Raw genomic sequence first — 19,492 nt, forward strand, 5'->3', positions numbered from 1 at the left:
ACATAAACCAGAGACTTCATCAGCCTGAGACCAGAAGAACTAGATGGTGCCCAGCTACCACAATGACCGCCCTGACAGGGAACACAACAGAGAGTCCCTGATGGAGCAGGAGAAAAGTGAAGTGCAGAACTCAGACTTCATGGTTTGAATGAGACTGGAGGGCCCTGGAAGACATGGCCTCCAGACTCTGTTGGCCCAAAACTAAAACCATTCCTAAGGACAACTCTTCAGACAAAGACTAGATTGGACTATGGGACGTAAAATGATACTCGTGAAGAGTGTGCTTCTTAGCTCAAGTAGAGATACATGAGGCTAACTGGGCAGCTCCTGTCTGGAGGCGAGACGAGTAGGCAGAGAGGGTCAGGAGCTGGTTGAATGGACATGGAAAATCTGGGGTGGAAAGGAGGAGTGTGCTGTCACAGTACAGGGAAAGCAACTAGCGTCACATAACAGTGTATGTATCTATTTCTGTATGAGATACGAACTTGAATTGTCAACTTTCACTTAAAGTACAACAATAAAAAAATAATAATTAAAAACTGAAATGAATATTCAGTGTTACTCAATGTCTTCCATCAAACATGTCACACCCAGCAATTTTTTAAGTATTACCATTCAAGAAGGAGTAATAGTCCTTTAACTTCAGCCCAAACAAATCATACTAATAACAAATTTACATATTTCTTTATGATCTATTATGACATACCTAAATTCATTATATTTATTTATATGACTTTTTATATACATACATAAAATTATGTATCATAGTCCTATAATCCTTACATATATATTCATACATATTATTTTTATGTACATAAAAATAAAATCAAAGTTTGAGTCCTGAGGGTTCAAGCTGAGGCTCTCCTCTGGGGTTCTGGGTGAGCACTGGAGAGTAGGAAAAAAACTGTAAAAACCTCCAGGATAGTTAATGCACATGGCAATGTACACAGTAGGTCCCTAACAGATATTCAAACGAATGAATGAACAAACAAGAAAACAAAGGAACCAAAGAAGAGTTCTCCAGCAATTAAAACACCTATTACTATAGGCCTCAAGACTACGTATACTACAAATGACTTTAAGTCAATACATTTAAAAGATGAACAAAACAGTAAGCGCTTCGAAAATATACAACTTACCAAAACTGATTCAAGAAATAAAAAGAATGAATGACCCTATCAATACTAAGGGGACATTAAATCAACAGTTACAAATTGGTTCTAAAAGTAAGCAAAGATGATGATACTAATACATCATAAAAACAAGTTGAGTCCATCCCAGAAATGCAAGGGTGATTTAACAATAGAAAATATGCATCATTTCATTACCACATAAACTGATTTAAAAATAATCAAAATGATTATCTCAACAGATGTAGAAAAAGCATTTACATAATCAAATTCAAAACACATTTATGATTAAGAAAAAAAAATCTTCGCAAATGGGAACAGAGAGGAACAGTCATAAATTGATGAAGGGTAACTACCAAAAATCTATAGCTAACTGGTAAATGGTAATGTCAGGCACACTTTCTTTAAAATTAAGAACAAAACAAGGATACTCATGATTACTGCTTCCTTTTAGCACTGGAGGTGTTCAGCAAGGGAGGAAGACAAGAAAAGAAATAAAAAGGTAAACAGAACTAAAAAGCTAAAGGGGAAAAGGGAACCCAGGTTCTATGGGCTTAGGAATTTCTCTAGTGAAAGATGAGTGAGTTTCAGTTCGTAAGAGGAAGCTTAGGCCCAAATACTACACATTTTAAGAATGAATGTTACTTAGAAAGGCAAAATACCATAATGGTTCAGATTTGGTTCTATCATTACTTAACAATGTTACACTAGGTAAAATGCATATATTTCTGGGGCTAATAATCGTATCTACATCTCATACAGCTACAGAGTCTAGTACACAATAACTACACATAATTAACTGTTAGAGTAATCCTGAAGCCTAGTAATGGAATCAAGTTATGGAATTTGTCAGTAAGCACAGTATTGTAAAGACAACCTGGTTGGAAGTCAGGTAATGTTGGTTGTAACTCTAGCTCTGCCATTAACCGATAATGAAACCTTGGGCAAGTCATTAACTTTCCTTTACAGCACATTACTCTGCACGCATTATCAATGGTAATATACTTTTTCAGACAAGTAGTGGCAAACGAATAAATCCCTTTTATGTCAAATACCCAGTCTAAATACTCATCCTCTCAAGGTCTATCTAAAAGAGGACATTTGTACTGAGTTTCCCAAAAATCAAGAATTTGAATGACTGAGACTACTGGTTATAGATTAAGAGATTACTAAATAAATCTGCACACTCTTTTACCAGATTATTATCAAACAGACTTTAATTAATAACAGAACTTTGTGTTTCAAATGAATAACTTAGTCTGAGAGCCCTAGGGTTCCCTTAATCAGAAGACTCAGCTGCTATCAGTTATGTACAGGCTTCCCAATGTGAGGCAGTTTAAGATAACTGGAGATACACAAAGCATTAGTGAGATTTTTTTTTCCAGTTCTCTTTCAAACTTTAACATTAATCACTTTGTTGTGAATTTACCTTTTACATCATTGTGAAGCTTGTTAATCTCTCTTTTTAACAAAAAGACAGGTCAGGGTTTTCTGGCAGGTAACACTGTTCTGTTTTTACCTACTCTTACAGTTACTGTTTATTCATGTCAAATAATACTAAGTTCCCATTTATTTTTTATTTCAAAATATACTTTAGTATAAAATAAATCTATTTAAAAATATTAAATAAATGATTGTATTCATGGTATGCAGACAGGGAAAAAAATCATCCCTCTTCTGTTAAGCTCAGGGAAGAGTTCCCAATGATATCTGAATAAATTATATTCTGGGAACCTGAGTCACAAACACAATTTCTGAGTTCTGCAGAATTCTAAACGAGACAAAGAATTACTTCTGATAAATATACGGTTAAATTAGAAGATATGTATGATAAACTACGTTTACATTTTAAACAGATTAATAAGAATTTCTCAGTTAAGACTATAAACGTAAAGCTAAAATACATTTTATTTCAACCTTTCGTTTTATAGATCAGGGGTTGGCAAACTACTATAGCCCGTAGGCCAAACCCACCCTCTATTTGTAGGGGCTGCAAGCCAACAATGATTTTTACATTTTTAAATCACTGAAAAAATCAAAAGAGTAATATTTAATATCACGTAAAAATGATATGAAATTCAAATGTCAGCGTCTAAAAAAGTTTTATGGGAATACAGCCAAGCCCATTCATTTACCTATTGTCTACGGCTGCTTTCCTGTTACGAGTAGAAGTGACTAGGTGTGACAGAGATCCTATGGCCCGCAAAGCCTAAAATAATTTACTATCCAGCCCTTTACAGAAAAAGTTTGCCAATCTGAAGCAACTTAAGTATCAAAGAGCTTGGACTAAGTCAAAACTAGGTCTCATGATTTCCATCCCAAGATTGTCCAATACTCTCACCTTCTCAATCATCTACTGTATTCTGAATTTCATCCCAATCCACTTTCCTTCTCTGTATCCTTCCCAACAGCATCTAAACAGGTTGAAACTTTCTCATTTCAAAAGCAAAATGAACAAAACCTGCCAGCATCATATTTGCCCTTCTAGCTCACCTTCCAATCTATTCCCTCCTCAATCTACTTTGATTTCCATCTCTGCCACTCTACCTAAACAGCAATCATCGAAGTCATCAATGAGCTCCACTTCAGTCTCTTAGCCCCTAAGTGTATCTCTGGCTCGTAACTTACTTGGCCCTCTACATTTGATACTCACGACCGATCTGTTTTTGAAATAATACATTCTTCCTTTGACTTCTGTGACTTCATAATCCTGATTTTACAGCTACTTCTCTGATGGTGTTTTGTCTCTTAATAACTCATCCATTTCTAACTGAATTTTAAGATTGTTTTAATTTTTACTCATATATTGAAAAAGGATGTATTGTCTTTTAAAAACTTTACAAGAAAGCTAAACTTCATTTTGACTACCACCACTACTACCACCAACATCAATCCTGGTATCATTGCTCCAAAGGTTAACCTGTCTTATGAGTTTTTCCAGACCATTTTTTGATAAATATAAAAATACACTGATATATTTACACACACATTAAACAACATCCTAAAATAACTTAGTTTATTTTTTACATATATAGTAGCAGTCAGTACCTAATACTTGAAACTTGTTTTTTACACTCAACAATATTTTTAAGATCTTTCATGTCAATACTAATCCATAGCATGCTATATATGACGGTGATGCATCACATTTTATTTAACCGTTCTCCTACTTAGGGCCATTTAGGTTGATTCTAATTTTTTTGCTATTGCAGTGAACATCCATACACATCCACCTGGTTCTAAGGTGAACTTCAAAGGGTAAAATATCTATTTAAATTTTTTATTGGCATTGTCAGGTTATCCTGGAAAGAAACTTTATTGTATTCCCCACCAGAAATGAGAGTGGCTGTTTATCCATACCTGTACTGATACACTATTTTATCCAGTTCCTTAACCTTTGCAAATCTGGTAAGTGAAAAACAGAATCTTGTGCTTTTAATTTGCATTTCTTTCATTAGTGAAGCTGAGCAATCTTGTGTTTCTCTGAACCATTTGTTTCTAACTTTTTCTGCTTTTTTTTTTTCCTACAGGGAAGATGGTCTTTCAGTTAATGAGTTTTAAGAACTCTATACACACAGGAAACTAGGTTTTGTCTGCCGTAAGTGTTGGAAAACTTCTGCCTTTTAATTTTGTTTATGGCATACTCCTCCCACAGCAAAAATTTAATTTTTGTGTACTCTAGTTGCTCCGTCTTTTATTAGATCGTATTTTTAAATACTATCACTAGCAGTACATGAGTTCTGGCAGTTCTATACCCTCATTAACACTTGATATTGGTAGACTTTAATTTCTGCCAACATAAACCAAAAAAACAAAACCTTGTTGTCGTCAAGTTGATTCTGACTCATAGCAACCCTACAGGACTGAGTAGAACTGCCCCGTAGCGTTTCCAAGGAGTGGCTGGTGGATTCAAACTGCCAACCTTTTGGTTAACACTGAGCTCTTAACCATTGTGCCCCCAGGGGTCCTCTGCCAACCTAAAAGGTGGAATGACATCTTACTGTGTCTAGTCTGCATTTCCCTGGTTACTGACAAGACTGATCGTATACTGAATACACTTATTGGCCATTTGTGTTTTCACATCTGCAAAACACCTGTTCAAGATTTTACACATTTTCCTATCAGGCCGTTTATGTATTTGTCAGAAATCTTTATATGAAATACTGCATCATCATCAACCTTATTCACTGCACATAGTTTCTCCCACTTTGTTAACTTGTTTTTTCACTTTTGAACAGAAATATTTAATTTTAATGTAGTCCAAATTAGGAATTTTTCCTTTATATTTTATGCTTTCTTTTTTGCTTTTGATCACCTTTAAGAATTCCCCTCCCCCAAGCTCATGAAGATAATCCCCTATATTCTCTTCAAAAAGTTTTACAGTTTCGCCTTTCACCTTAAGTCTTTAATTTGCTTCAAACTCATTATTGTCTAAGGCAGTTCTTCAATTTGTTAGGGAAAAGATGGTTTACTTCTTAAATGGTGCTGACACAGCAGCTATGTATTTGTAAAGAAACAAGATTAGATCCCTAACTGAGAACACAGTATAAAAATCATTAAAGTTGGATATGAATATACAGGAGACTCAATCATAATATTCTCCAGAATGCTAGGCATTTCAGAGGAAATGGAATCTAGGATATTAGGAGACTTATTAATGAAATGAGTGACCATGGGAGAATCCAGCTTAGATAATGATAAAGTATGTCTGAAGATGATAAAGAATGCCACAGTGAAAGCGTAGAGATTACGATGAGGATAAAAAACAGATTCTGAAGAAGCAATGGAATGTGAGACGTGGAAGAAGAGACTGTAGTCAAAAAGAGAGAGACTCCCAAATAGTAACATGGTGGCAGTTTCTGGTAATGTAGAGTTTCAAAGTAGAAAAGATGCATTAGAACGAGGAGGCCAACATATAAGATACTCCACTGGTCTCACCCCTTCAGGAGCAAGGGAAAATGAAAAAAACTAAAGACACAAAGGAAAGATTATGCCAAAGGACTAATGCACCACAGCTGCCACAGCCTCCACCAGACTGAGTCCAGCACAACTAAATGGTGCCTGGCTACCACCACTAACTGCTCTGACAGGGATTACAACAGACAGTCCCAGACAGAACTGGAGAAAAATGTAGAACAAAATTCTCTCTCTCTCACACACACACACAAAACAAACCAAAACACCAGACTTACTCGCCTGACAGAGACTGGAGAAACTCTTGAGAGTATGGCCCCCAGACACGCTTTTAGCTCAGTAATGAAGTCACTCCTGAGGTTCACCCTTCATCCAAAGATTAGACAGGCCCATTAAAACAAAACAAGACTAAAGGGGCACACCAGCCCAGGGACAAGGACTAGAAGGCAGGAGGGGACAGGAAAGCTGGCAATAGGGAACCCAAGATCAAGAAGAGGGCAGTGTTGACATGCGTGGGGTTGGTAATCAATGTCACGAAACAATATGTGTACTAATTGTTTAATGAGAAGCTAGTTTGTTCTGTAAACCTTCATCTAAAAATTAAAAAAAAGAGGAGGTGAAGATCAGAAGTGGTTCAGTGATCCATGCCCATGGAAAGGAATGGTGCAATCACAGGAAGATGGAGGGTGAAATTTCTCTAACCCCTCAATAAACAAATGGAGTATAAAGAGGGAAAATATGACTATTAGAGGATTTTTACAAGCTCTCCAGTAGGTCAGGTGAACTGATCTTTACAAAGCAAAGTCGGAATAAAAAAGATTATGATTTGTAGGGGAGAAGGAACTAGACTCATGTCAAAACAATACATAGCATAATGATTAAGAAGTTAACACAGAAACTTACACAAATAGATTTTTCAGAAGTATTGCTGGATTGGGGGGTAGGTGAATTGAAGATGTAAAATTAAATAATACACTGTTTTTCAGGGACTGGAAGCTTGAAAACAAGCTATGTTGAAGGGGCAAGAGGATGCCCTGAAGCTGCTATCAGTAAAATCCATCTGTTAAATAATTTTCTTATTTGACTTAAAGAATGTTGCTGACCTTCACTCTTATCAATTCACGCAGGAGCTTCTGGTGGAGCATCAGATTTTTTTTGTTTTTCTTACTGGTTTCAGATTCAACATCTGTTACTGTGTGACAGATATCCCGTTAGCTAAAATTATAAACTAATCAAGGGCTTACCTGTCAACAACACTTTGTGAACACATACATTTAGAGAAAGCTCAATTTCACTGTAGTGACAGGAAGTTCTAACCTTCATTGACTCTCAAATCTTTCTTTGAGGTTTGGCTACGTGTGAGTAGAAACTGGGGAGGAGAGAGGAACATATGGAATGCCTAAACGCAGAACAAGGATGATCATAAAGATTTTTTAAAATTTTTCCTAAGTCTTATCCATAGAAGGTAGAAGTTATTAAATAAAAAATGTTTCCAGACCATACTTCTCTTCTGTTCACCTGTTTACTTTACCACTGCCAAATCAAAGAAGCTTTTAGAAAGAGCAGATTTTGGAGATTACCAATTCTTTCGGAGAAGATGAACCATCTGTTGAATCCTACTTCCCTGGAGGGTAGTATTGTGAATCAGAGACAAAGGCTTGTAACAACTACACAGTGATTCCAGTAGCTACCTGGACTTACTACCAGAAAACAATACGAAAGATTTTTTTTTTTAAATCAACGTAATTCCCAAAAGAACAGCTCCAGTCTGTTAATACTTGTTTTACTTAGGCTTAAAAGATTTAGACAAGTAGAACCCATGTGCTTCTTAAAATCAATGCTGGTATCAACCACTTTCCCAGAAACATACGAGGCATTCAAAGAAACTTTTTATCCGTTAGAATGTACTCTCTCTCTCAACCTTTATTTATAGTGTAACTATGCTAATCTGAACTATTTGGGGAGAATAAAATCTTACAGACTTGGAATGAATATAATAAACATATTAAAGTACTACCAAATAAAGCTTCTCCCAGATTTGTTTTGAAGACTCTGCTAAGATTGTGAAAGCAATTCTTTTGCCCATATGGGAAAAAACAATAATCTAAATTCTCAGGCCTGGTTACAAGCAGCAGAGGATAACCTGGCTGGAAAGCTCACCATTCTATGATTTAGCAATCCAGCTTCTCACTTTCCTTCCAAATTGTCTTTATGAAATTGGCTAGAAAAAATTTTTTGAAAGGATTTATGATGTCGTAAAAAGGACTCTGTACAAAACATTAGCAGACCAGGGTTTCTCGTCCTGGCTCTGACATTCACTAGACGTCCGTTCCTGAGCTTTACTTTCCTCTACGCGTTTCAGTGAAGTATAAAGTTGTAGCGTCAATCGTAAACTATTTTGTCTCCTCTTACACCTATCCCTAAGGCGGCCGGGTGGCACAAATGGTTAAACACTTGACTACTAGTCAAAAGGTTGGCAGTTCCAACACACGCAGAGGCACCTCAGAAGACAGGCCTGGCGATCTGCGAATGAAAGGTCACACCCTTGAAAACCCTATGGAGCAGTTCTACTCTGCACACGTGGGGATGCTGTGAGTCGGAATCAACTCACCAGCAACTAACAACAACAACAAACCTATCCCTCTCTCTGCCACTTTCAGGTTCTATTTATTTACATCTTCTCTGTGGTTCCACATACAGGCATATGCAAGAAACTGCATTCTGTATGCAAACTGATGCCTTAATAGTTTTATAGTTTCATAGTCCAGACTCCTCCTCCCTAACTTTCCAGTTACTCAGAAAGTTTATCTGCCTAGAGTTATTTCCCTCCATGACTATCGCACTTTCGTTTTTTAAATGTCAACAGTGGGTCCAATTTCCATCCTCTGAGAGTGAATTTCATTTTTAGAATCAACCAAGTATCATTTAAAACGCATCAGATTAATATATGTGGAGGGCCAAACCTGGCAACACCATTTTTGATTAAAATATAAAAAATTTAAAATCTGGCTACAAAATAACTAATTCTCTAGTCCTGCTTATGTGCTGGTTCAGAGGCAATTCCAAACTTAGAAGACCACGAATGTTCTAAGCAGTATTTGTATACTGGCCTGATTTCCCAATGTAATTACTTTAAGGTTCAATACTTATGCTAAATTAAGGTCAATTACGTATGGACCAATCTTTTCTACTGGACTATAATTTACTCAGTTATCTCCAGCATCACGCTTAGTTCCTTATGAAATAAGTACCCAATAAATATATACTGCAAAGAATATTTACATACTTTAAAAGCATTCCAATTACTTTTTTGTGATAAAATATACACGTTTTTCATGTATCTTTTTTATTTGACAAATTATTTATTAATCAATTGTAAAGTAGAAACGTTTCCCAAAAATAGGTCGAAAAAAATCAATACAATATTATAAACAGCAGTAGTAAAGCCGTAATTTGAACTACTTACCACTCTTCAATGGAATCTAGCATCATACGGTTATGATCAGGATTCAGTCCATACATAAAAAATAATAAAGTGACATCTATAAAAAAAGAAAAACGCAGAAATATGTAGATAATTATGGTCAGAGGCCCCCACCAGAATTATCTCTTTATTATCCTACCCATTCATTTTTCTTCCCCCTCCTAATTTCTGCCTCCCTTTGACTCCTGTTTCACTGGGGAGGGGCAGTTTTCCCTATCTTTTTCTCCATACTTTTTCTCTCACATCTTTCCATTCTTTTTCCTCTCTCATTCCTCTTTTCTCATTAAGCCTTTCTCTTCCTCTTCATTCAGTATATTCTCATCTGCTATTCAGAGTTCCACTGTCAGCTCACCACTCTCATGCAGCCAGCCGGCAGCAACATGACACAGCAAATGAGCTTGCTCTTGGGTTTTTACATATAAGAAAAAACATTAAAGGCTAAGTAACACTGCTACTTTTATGTCAACATTTTAATTAATATTAAACAGTAATATACACTACACACTCAAGAGTACTTTACACGCAGTATCTTAGTTAATATTCGCAGATTGGTAGTACTGTTCCCATTTATCAGATAAGAAAACAGATCAGAAAGTTTAAGAAATCTGCCTGAAGTCACCCAACTGGTAAATTACTTTTCAAGTCCAAGCTTGATGCCAAAGTGTGGATCCTAAACCACTAAACTATCTCAACCTACTTCTTAAAAGTTTCTCTCTAGAGGCTTTTAAACATTAACTCTGGTTATGGTCACCGTGGAAACAATGAAGAAGTATAATTAGTCCAAATCTCAATGACCTGTTATAATTAGCTCCTCTTTTGTGACATTAGACAATTTTTAACTTACGTCTTTACTTCAGGATACTACTACTGATGATATAGAATGTCTATACGATTCTAATTCATATATATAAAATGCTACATATTCTTCTAGGAAAGGTATTTTTATTAGTGAATCATCCAGCATAATTTGAGACTTAGCTCAATTTCTAGATTTGTTCTCTTCTCTAAGTTAAGCATTCAAGAAAATAAAAAAGGCATTGAAGAGACATTGTAGGGCCATTTTTGAAAAAAAATCATTACTACACATTTTACAGTTCAGGGTATAAAGTACCCAAGAGACTCAAAGAGATAAGTAGACAACCAGAGTGTAGTATGGTCGTGTGGGATCCAGGTGATAAGGATGAGAGACTGGCACACAAGTGAAATGCCAAATAATCTAGGGAACTAGAAATTCTGAGCCATTTGATAGTTATGGGCCATTCTGGACAAATTCCCATGATGAGAGCTGGCACTCACATAAGAATGTCAATTACAGTATGAAATACTTAGTACTAATTGCATGGGTAATAGCTACACTTAAAAACTGATGTTTAATGGCACTAGCATGTTTACTGTAATTATAGTAAGTTAGAGAATAATTTTAAAGCCAGTATATTAAGAACCTGAAGCAAACCTGTAAATTAACATGTAACTGGCATGCGTAAGAAACCAAATATGTATGAGAATATAAAAGGTACCAACTGTCTTTTATTTTGATCATGAAAACTGCTCAAATAAAGATGTCAACACAAAGACACCTGCACACAACTATCCCCGACTTTCTGAAATGGCAAAAGAGTGGCAAACAAAATCCCTAAATAGGAAAAATAATAATTTTGGCTATGGGGACACTGCAATTACACAGCAAGATAACTGCAGGTTTTGACAAAGATGACACTGATTTAGTAAGTCACTGCGCAAATTCATGGGAAACAGTCCATTTAAAGGAAAACTAAAATTTCTGTCTTTAATACTTTTCCCTACCAGAACCTATTTAGTATAAACCTGTTCCATCGACTCAATTCCAACTCATAGTGACCCTATAGGACAGAGATGAACTGCCCCATGTGGTTTCCAAGGAGCGGCTGGTAGATTCGAGCTGCCAACCTTTTGGTTACAGCCGAATACTTACCCACTGTGCCACCAGGGCCCCATCCACTTAATAACTACGAATTTAATCTACAGGAGGGATGTATGTGTGTGTATGGATACGGTTGAAAATATGTAACTAAGGTTTCCACTAAATATAAGAATTCTGTATTTGTTGATATATTTCAAATTTTCCTCCTTACAACTACCCTACCTTTTTAGCAAAAAAAAAGGCTTCTAACAGGGTTGGAGAAAAAGCCTCAGTTTAACCTCATTTTACCCTGAGTTTCAGGAGACGTAAGGATGTGTTACCTAACAAGAATTCAAGTGACAGTCAAGTCCACAAAAACTGTTTTAGGTGTAAGAAAAAAATCCACAGAAATGTCAATTTTCCTATTATTTACGAACTTGTTTTACTGGAAGACAGAAATAAATATTAACTTAAGAAGACAGACAAGCAACATTAAGTTCAGGTGTAAAATTATATTGGAAAATTAAGAAGCTTGAGATAAAAAGGAGAGAAGCAGAGTAATGATCATCATGGCAAAGTTTCAGTAAAGAATCTATTCCACTCAAAGTTCAATTATTTAGGTAGGTGAGTTTTAAACCAGTTTTTAAAGAATGCTAAAAAAAAAAAGTCTCGTGTTAGAAGAGATCTTGACACCCCTGAAATATAGGAAGGCACAGAGCTAGAAAAAACTGCTTTCCATCATTAAGTTTGTTATATAGGTATGTACTATCCTTTCTAATTACAAATCACTGGCTCTGCAAGCACCGGACCAAACAAGTACATTCATGCAACCACCAGTATTTCTGGTCTTATGAACTAAGGGCCCAACTAAACCAAACCAAACCAAATCCATTGCTGTTGAGTCGATTCCGTCTCAAAGAGACTCTACAGGACAGAGAAGAACTGCTTCATAAGGTTTCCGAGTCTGCAAATCTTTATCGAAGCAGCTTGCCAATTCTTTCTCCTGCAGAGTGGCTGGCGGGTTCCAACTGCCAACCTTTCAGTTAGCAGTCGAGTGCTTTAACCACTGCACCACCAGAGCTCTTGAACTAAGGGCAATGGTTCTCAAATTGTTGTCTATAGACCATCAACATCACCTGGGAACTTGCTGGCACTACAAATCCTCTGACCCCACTCTGTTGTTGCTGTGTGCCATCGAGTTGATTCTGACTCATAGCGACCCTATATGACAGAGAGTAGAACAGCCCCATAGGGTTTCCAAGGCTGTAATCTTTACTGGAGCAGATCACCAGGTCTTTTCTCCCGAGGAAGGGCTTGCGGGTTCAAAACGCCGACCTTCTGGTCAGCAGCCAAACACTTAATGGTTGCACCACCAGGGCTCCTGACCCCATCCAAGACCTGACGAATCAGAAACTCTAGGAGTATGGCCCAGCAGTCTCGTTCAACAAATTCTCCAGGTGATTCTGATGTAAGCTAAAGTTGAGAGCCACTGGGTCTAAGATAACTCTGAGTAAAGCATCCAGCTTCATACAAACCCACTGCTGTCAAGTTGATTCCGACTCATAGTAACCCTACAGAACAGAACTACCCCACAGGATTTCCAAAGAGCAGCTAGTGGATTCGAACTGCCTACTTTTCGGTTAGCAGCCATAGCTCTTAACCACTGCGCCACCAGGGCTCCCGATCAGCTACGTGACAACCTTTTTCTTTTCTTCTTTTCCCCGGTCTTCTCTTTCTTTCTTTTTTTTTAAGTAGTAATAATCTCTTCTGAGCAGAGTGTCACTATTAAGAGAAAGACATGCTCTTAACTGGGAACCTCACTTTTAGGTTTAGTGCTCCTGCAGATGAAGAAGCCAAAAGAAAAAGAATGTGGTTTTGCTTTTAAGCGTGAGGGGTAGGGAGGCAAGCATTCAATTCATTTAACAAATATTTATCAAGCAGCTACCTTGTACCAGACACTCTGCAAGAAGGAAAGACAAGGAACTAGGAAAAAAAATATGAAAAAAACCTAACAATTTTACCTTGCGTGCCATTCAATATGGTAGTAATAAGCACAGGTTGCTTTTTCCCAGTGAACATATACGTAGTGATGCACACATGGGTGAAAAATAAAAAAGTACTAACACAAAGAATCTTTGATGATTACAAGGGAGAGGAAGGGTGCGGATGAACAAACACTAAATAGACAATAGATAAGAAGTAACTTTGGTGAAGGGTAAAACAGTACACAACACTGGGGAAGCCAGCACAACTTGATCAGGGTTAGGACATGGAAGTTCCATGCACAAACCCAAACTCCCTGAGGGACCGAATTACTGGGCTGAGGGCTGTGGGGACCATGGTCTCAAGGAACATCTAGCTCAACTGGCATAACATAGTTTATAAAGATAATGTTCTACATTTTACTTTGGTGAGTAGAGTCTGGGGTCTTAAAATCCTGTGAACAGCCATCCAAGATACTCCACTGGTCTCACCCCTTCAGGAACAAGGGAGAATGAAGAACACGGAAGACACAAGGGAAAGATTAGTCCAAAGAACTAACAGACCACAACTACCACGGCCTCCACCAGACTTAGTCCAGTACAACTAGATGGTGCCCGGCTACCACCACTGACTGCTCTGACAGGGATCACAATAGAGGGTCCCAGACAGAACTGGAGAAAAATATAGAATAAAATTTCTAACTCAAAAAAAGACCAGACTTACTGGTCTCACAGAGACTGCAGAAACCCCAAAAGTGTGGTCCCCAAACACCCTTTTAGCTCGTAATGAAGTCACTCCTGAGGCTCACCCTTCAGCCAAAGATTAGAGAAGCCTGTAAAACAAAACGAGACTAAAGGGGCACAACAGCCCAGGGGCAAGGACGAGGAGACAGGAACGCTGGTAATAGCAACTCTAAGGTCCAGAAGGAGAGTAGTGACATGTCATGGGGTTGTTAACCAATGTCATAAAACAATACGGGTAATAACTGTTTAATGAGAAGCTGGTTTGTTCTATAAACCTTCATCTTAAAGTACAACTGAAAACAAAATGTACTGAAGCAATGGACTAGCAAAACAAAAAACCATGGTTCATCCTTGATGGCCTAGGGTCAGTGGTTCTCAAACTTTAGCATATATCAGAATCACCTAGAGGGCTTATTAAAACACAGATTACTAGGTCCCACCTCCAGAGTTTCTGATTCAGAAACGGGTGAGGTCTGCAGTGCAATTAATTACTTTCGTGTGTGGCCTTTCTAACCTTGGGCTTGAAACTCCCACCCAGGTGATTATGTCGGATAGGGTAACTGCAGCCTACCAAGGGGATCGGTCAGTTTTGCCTTAAAAGAGAGCCAATTCCAGAGCAGGGAGGAGCCCACCACCACCAAGGAGACAGAGACCCAGCAGCAGACACCCAGTGGCAGAAGCATGGTGGGCTTCCTGGCCCATGGAGAGAGAAAGCTGAATGCCTTTGGGCAGAGACTGAGGGCCAGGGAGAGGCATGCCTGTGAGCACGGCTAGGAAGAGGCTATCCGGATGGAAAAACTGTGTCTTGAGTGTTCCTGAGCCTCAATTTTAACTGCTACTTCCCTAATAAACCCCACAATGTGAGTATGGTCTATGGGTTCTGTATATCCACTGCAGTGAATTATCAAACCTAGTAGAGAGTGCTGTGGGAGGGACGGTTGGTGTCAGGATGAGTAAAAATGGCAGACAGAGGAGGCATGTCTGACCTCAGCCTCCTACGAATGAGCCTCGGGCTGTTGATCTTGATTTTCCTTCTCCCTCGTGAAGTTGGAGGAGGTCAGACACTGCCCATGCGCTGTTTTTACAGGTCTAAGAATTTTTATTTCTAATAAATTTCCAGGTAATGCTGATGATCCACGGACCACATTTTGGGAACCACTAATCTAGGTGATCAGGCACGCTAAAATCTGGGCACCCCAGAAAGGAAAGATCTAGGATCACCAGAACATTTCTCAAGGCTTATTCATTTATATTTATTGCACAGATTAATTCGTTGCCCTCAGGGCAAAGACAGTAGGAAGAAAGGGATGATGTTTTTACACAATGAGGTGTAGCTATTTTATTACAGTAATCCATTTTCAGTTGTCTATGTTGTACCAACCAACCCCCAATAAGAGGAGTTTCATAAACTAGAAGCAAAAAAACTAATACTTAAAGATTTCCTTGATTTGCAGTGACCCAGAAGTCCTAATTTTAATGACCTGTACTGTATGGATGGCTTTCTCTAAAAATTTGCAGCAGGCTCTGCTCCAGGCCCAAGAAGGATCCTATATCTAATATGCATAGTCCAATACGAGTAAAGTTATAAGCAATTTATGGGCTTTAAAGACTATCCCCAGAGTCTACGCTATGGGAAAGTACTTCCAGTCCAGCTGCTTTTCATCAGGGGAATAATTAAAGATAATGCGCTCCCAAGGGTTAGGACTCCCTTGTTTCTTTCCCTTAGGAGTCTAGGAGATGTGGTAAAAACAGATCAGGTTCCACAAAGAGATCAAGGTTATCTTGGCTACAGAGAAAGGTAAGAAAACAACTCAACTCTTAGTGACTCGATCCTCCATTCCTAGTCCTTCCTTCAGCCTTCTCAAATGCAGGGATTCACACTCACTAAACTAAACAGAACCACTCTACCACCTAGTGCACAAATTAACAGGGGATAACTTGCAACCTATTCCACAACAGGGAAGATAACCTGATTACCTATCCTTCTCCTACATATCAGCCTTGTTTTATAATGTCATTGCTGTTGTTACTGATTCCAACTCACAGCGACCCCACATGACAGAGCAGAACTGTCCCATAGGGTTTTCTTGGCTGTAATCTTTTTTTTCCCCCCTAACACCACTGGTTAGTTCTGCCTCTCCGTGGCCTTCATTATTGTTTTTATTTTTTACTTGGCTGTAATCTTTAAGGAAGCCGACTCCCAGGTCTTTCTCCTGCTGAGCCACTGGGTGGGTTTGAACAATCAGCCTTTCAGTTAGCAGCCAGCAGCCTACAGCTTAATCATTTTCGCCACCAAGACTCCTTATAATGGTAATAGATGAACACAATGAGAGGATAATTGTTATTGCTAGTGAGCCCAAGTACTAAATACAGAGAATGTGAACACAGCGGGGAAAAATGAATAAGATCAACAACAAAAAAAATCACCACCTTGCCAGCTTAAAGCCACCTGTCCTCCCCAGGCAGATATGAAGACATGATTGCCTGGGTAAGGTCCTGGAAATTAGATGTGTTGCTACAAGGGTGTAAAATGTGAAAGGAGATTGTGTTACCAGGCTGTGAAAGATGCGGAATACATCAATCAACCAATCAATCTAGCCCCAAACCAAGTGCATTCTCTACTCAGCAGAAGGAAACTATATGCAAAAGGAGTTGGGGAATTGTAAAAGCACGGGGATAAGTTTAGTAGCTAATCTATTATGGCTATGAGACTTTTAAAAGACATTAGGGGAATCCAAAGGAATAATCAGATGATTAAAGATAATGACACACAATTTTCAGGGGAATTAATAACATAAAGCTCTGGATAAGGAAATAACAGTTAAGAGCATCCTCTTTAGAAAATGACTTGCCCCAATAACAAAGTAATGTCTGAAATGGGCTATATCTAAAAAATCCACATAATTCATTTTGAATAATGTAGGAAAAATAACTCTACAGGTGATACACGCGGCATTGCTTAATTCATTTCTCACTAGGACTGCACCACCACAGGTAGTGAGTCTACCTTCCCGCCCACACCAGGTTGCTTTTCCCTTTAGAAATCAGAGTAGTTTCCTCACACTCCCTTCTAATGTCAATGACGTGTACACTGAATTGTTCTTGCCTTCCAAGAGTTTCCTCTCATTTTAAATTACGAAGCCATCTTTCTGTGTTGGTTCAAAGAATTCAAGGGTAGTTTCATTTTCTCCACACTGTGGTATGGAAAATATAGCCACTGATCATTACTGCCCTTTTATGGTCTGCTGTACCTAGAGTCAGAAGTGTGCAGCTGAGGCCAGCAAGATATGGTAGGGGGGAAAAAAAAGATAACTTTTTAATATTGGTCATGCATATTTGTAATACAGTCATGCTCACAAAACACTAACACAAAATTATAATTCCTAAATAAATTTACCTAATTATATGTCCTTGGAAAGAGGCAGAATGTTCATTTAAAAATTAATACATTTTTCTGTATTTAAATTTGAGAAGATAACAACTGGCTATTCTCCAATCTTCTTCCATATTAGCAACAAGTTAATTCTATGTATTTTTAATAAAAAATTTGCTTATTTCTAATATCCCACTCATTTTAAGTTTCTATCTTTAATAACAAACAGAATTCTCAAAAATCCTTCAGAATCAGTTTAATTATGCAATATTGAAATAAATCTGGGCAAAATTATAAAATATCAAATCCACTGTCATCAAGTTGATTCCAACTCATAGCAGCCCTACAGGACAGAGCAGAACTGCCCCCCATAGGGTTTCCAAGGCTGTAAATCTTTATGGAAGCAGACTGCCACATCTTTCTCCTGAAGAGCGGCTGGTGTGTTTGAACCACCGATCTTTTGGTTAGCAGCCAAGCACTTTAACCACTGTGCCACCAAGGCTCCATAAAACATCAAAAGGGGTCTTAAAGGACTTCAAAGAAACCTATAGGCAAAACTTGAAAATTAGTTCCCAGAAAAAAGTAACTGGCGTAGTACTGGTCATAGCACCCTAGGTAGACAAGTGAGCCTGGATCATTTTAACGAATGTGATAAAAATTTTAGCACCACTTTTAGATAATCACATTAAGATATACAGTGACCAAAACAGAATAATTTGAAAAGCTTTTCTTCAGACTCAGTGTATTTGCAGGAAATCATTTTCTTTTAAAACAATTTATTATAAGCAGTTGACATAGATTATTTATAAAAGAAAATCATTTCATTTTTAATATTCCATAAAGAGGAGATAAATATTTTTAGTGGTAGTTTGGTAAAGCCAGATCAACTGGTTCCAAAATCTAATCTGTGCCTTGGTTTCCTCAGGTAAAATGGGAAAATTAACCCTCCCTATCTACCTAGTAGGTGAGGCATTGGTAGTTGAGTGGTACAATTCTCATGTTCCATGTGGCAGACTTGGGTTTCATTCCCTGCCAAAGCACCTCATGCACAGCCACTATCTGCCTGTCAGTGGAAGCCTATGTATTGCTATGATGCTGAACAAGTTTCAGAAGAGCTTCTAGACTAAGATAGCCTAGTAAGAATCGTCTGGCAATCTACTTCCAAAAAATCAGTCAATGAAAACCCTATGGATCACACCGGTCTGATCTGCAACTGATCATGGGAATGGCTCAGGACCTCGCAGTCTTTTGTTTTGTTGTGCAAGGGGTCACTGTGTGTCTAGGCCAACTCTACGGCAGCTAACAACAACCTAATACGTTAATTCAGTTAACTGACCCTTCTATTGTGTCCATTAACTGAATAAATATACCTTAACACATACAACAATGACTGATTCATAGTAAGCACTACATAAGTCTTGGCTGTTAAGTACCCAACCACCACCACCACCACCAAATAAAAAGAGTAATTTCTTAAATCCTGTCAAGTCTTATTCTTTGTTTTACCCTTAAAAAGGAACAAGCATTTACAAGGTGCTTGTATTTGAATGAAGCACTGGTGGCGCAGTGGTTAAGAGCTCGGCTGCTAACCAAAAGGTCTGCAGTTGGAATCCACCAGCCACTCCTTGGAAACCCTACTGGGCAGTTCTACTCTGTCCTTCTGGGTCACTGTAAGTCAGAATTGACTTGAATGGGTTTGGTTTGGTTTGTATTTGTATGGGTTAAATACTTCGGTTGAGAAGACATAATAAATTTGGGAAAACTACAACTGGTTAAATTGATTGCAATGGGCTCAAAAGGCACTTGCAAAATTAAAAAAAGAGGGGGTTCTAGAAAGAAAGATTTATGGAACTTTTCCCTAAAACCTGTTATTTTGCTGTTCTCTGAAGTTGCTTCCTACTCCTTAACTATATGTGATGGGAGTATAAAACACACCAGACAAGGAGACAGAGCACAGGTGAACTTTAAGAAAATCTTTCCAAATAG

The sequence above is a fragment of the Trichechus manatus genome, unplaced genomic scaffold (genome assembly GCF_000243295.1).
Source record: "Trichechus manatus latirostris isolate Lorelei unplaced genomic scaffold, TriManLat1.0 scaffold00109, whole genome shotgun sequence".
Lineage (NCBI taxonomy): Eukaryota > Metazoa > Chordata > Mammalia > Sirenia > Trichechidae > Trichechus > Trichechus manatus.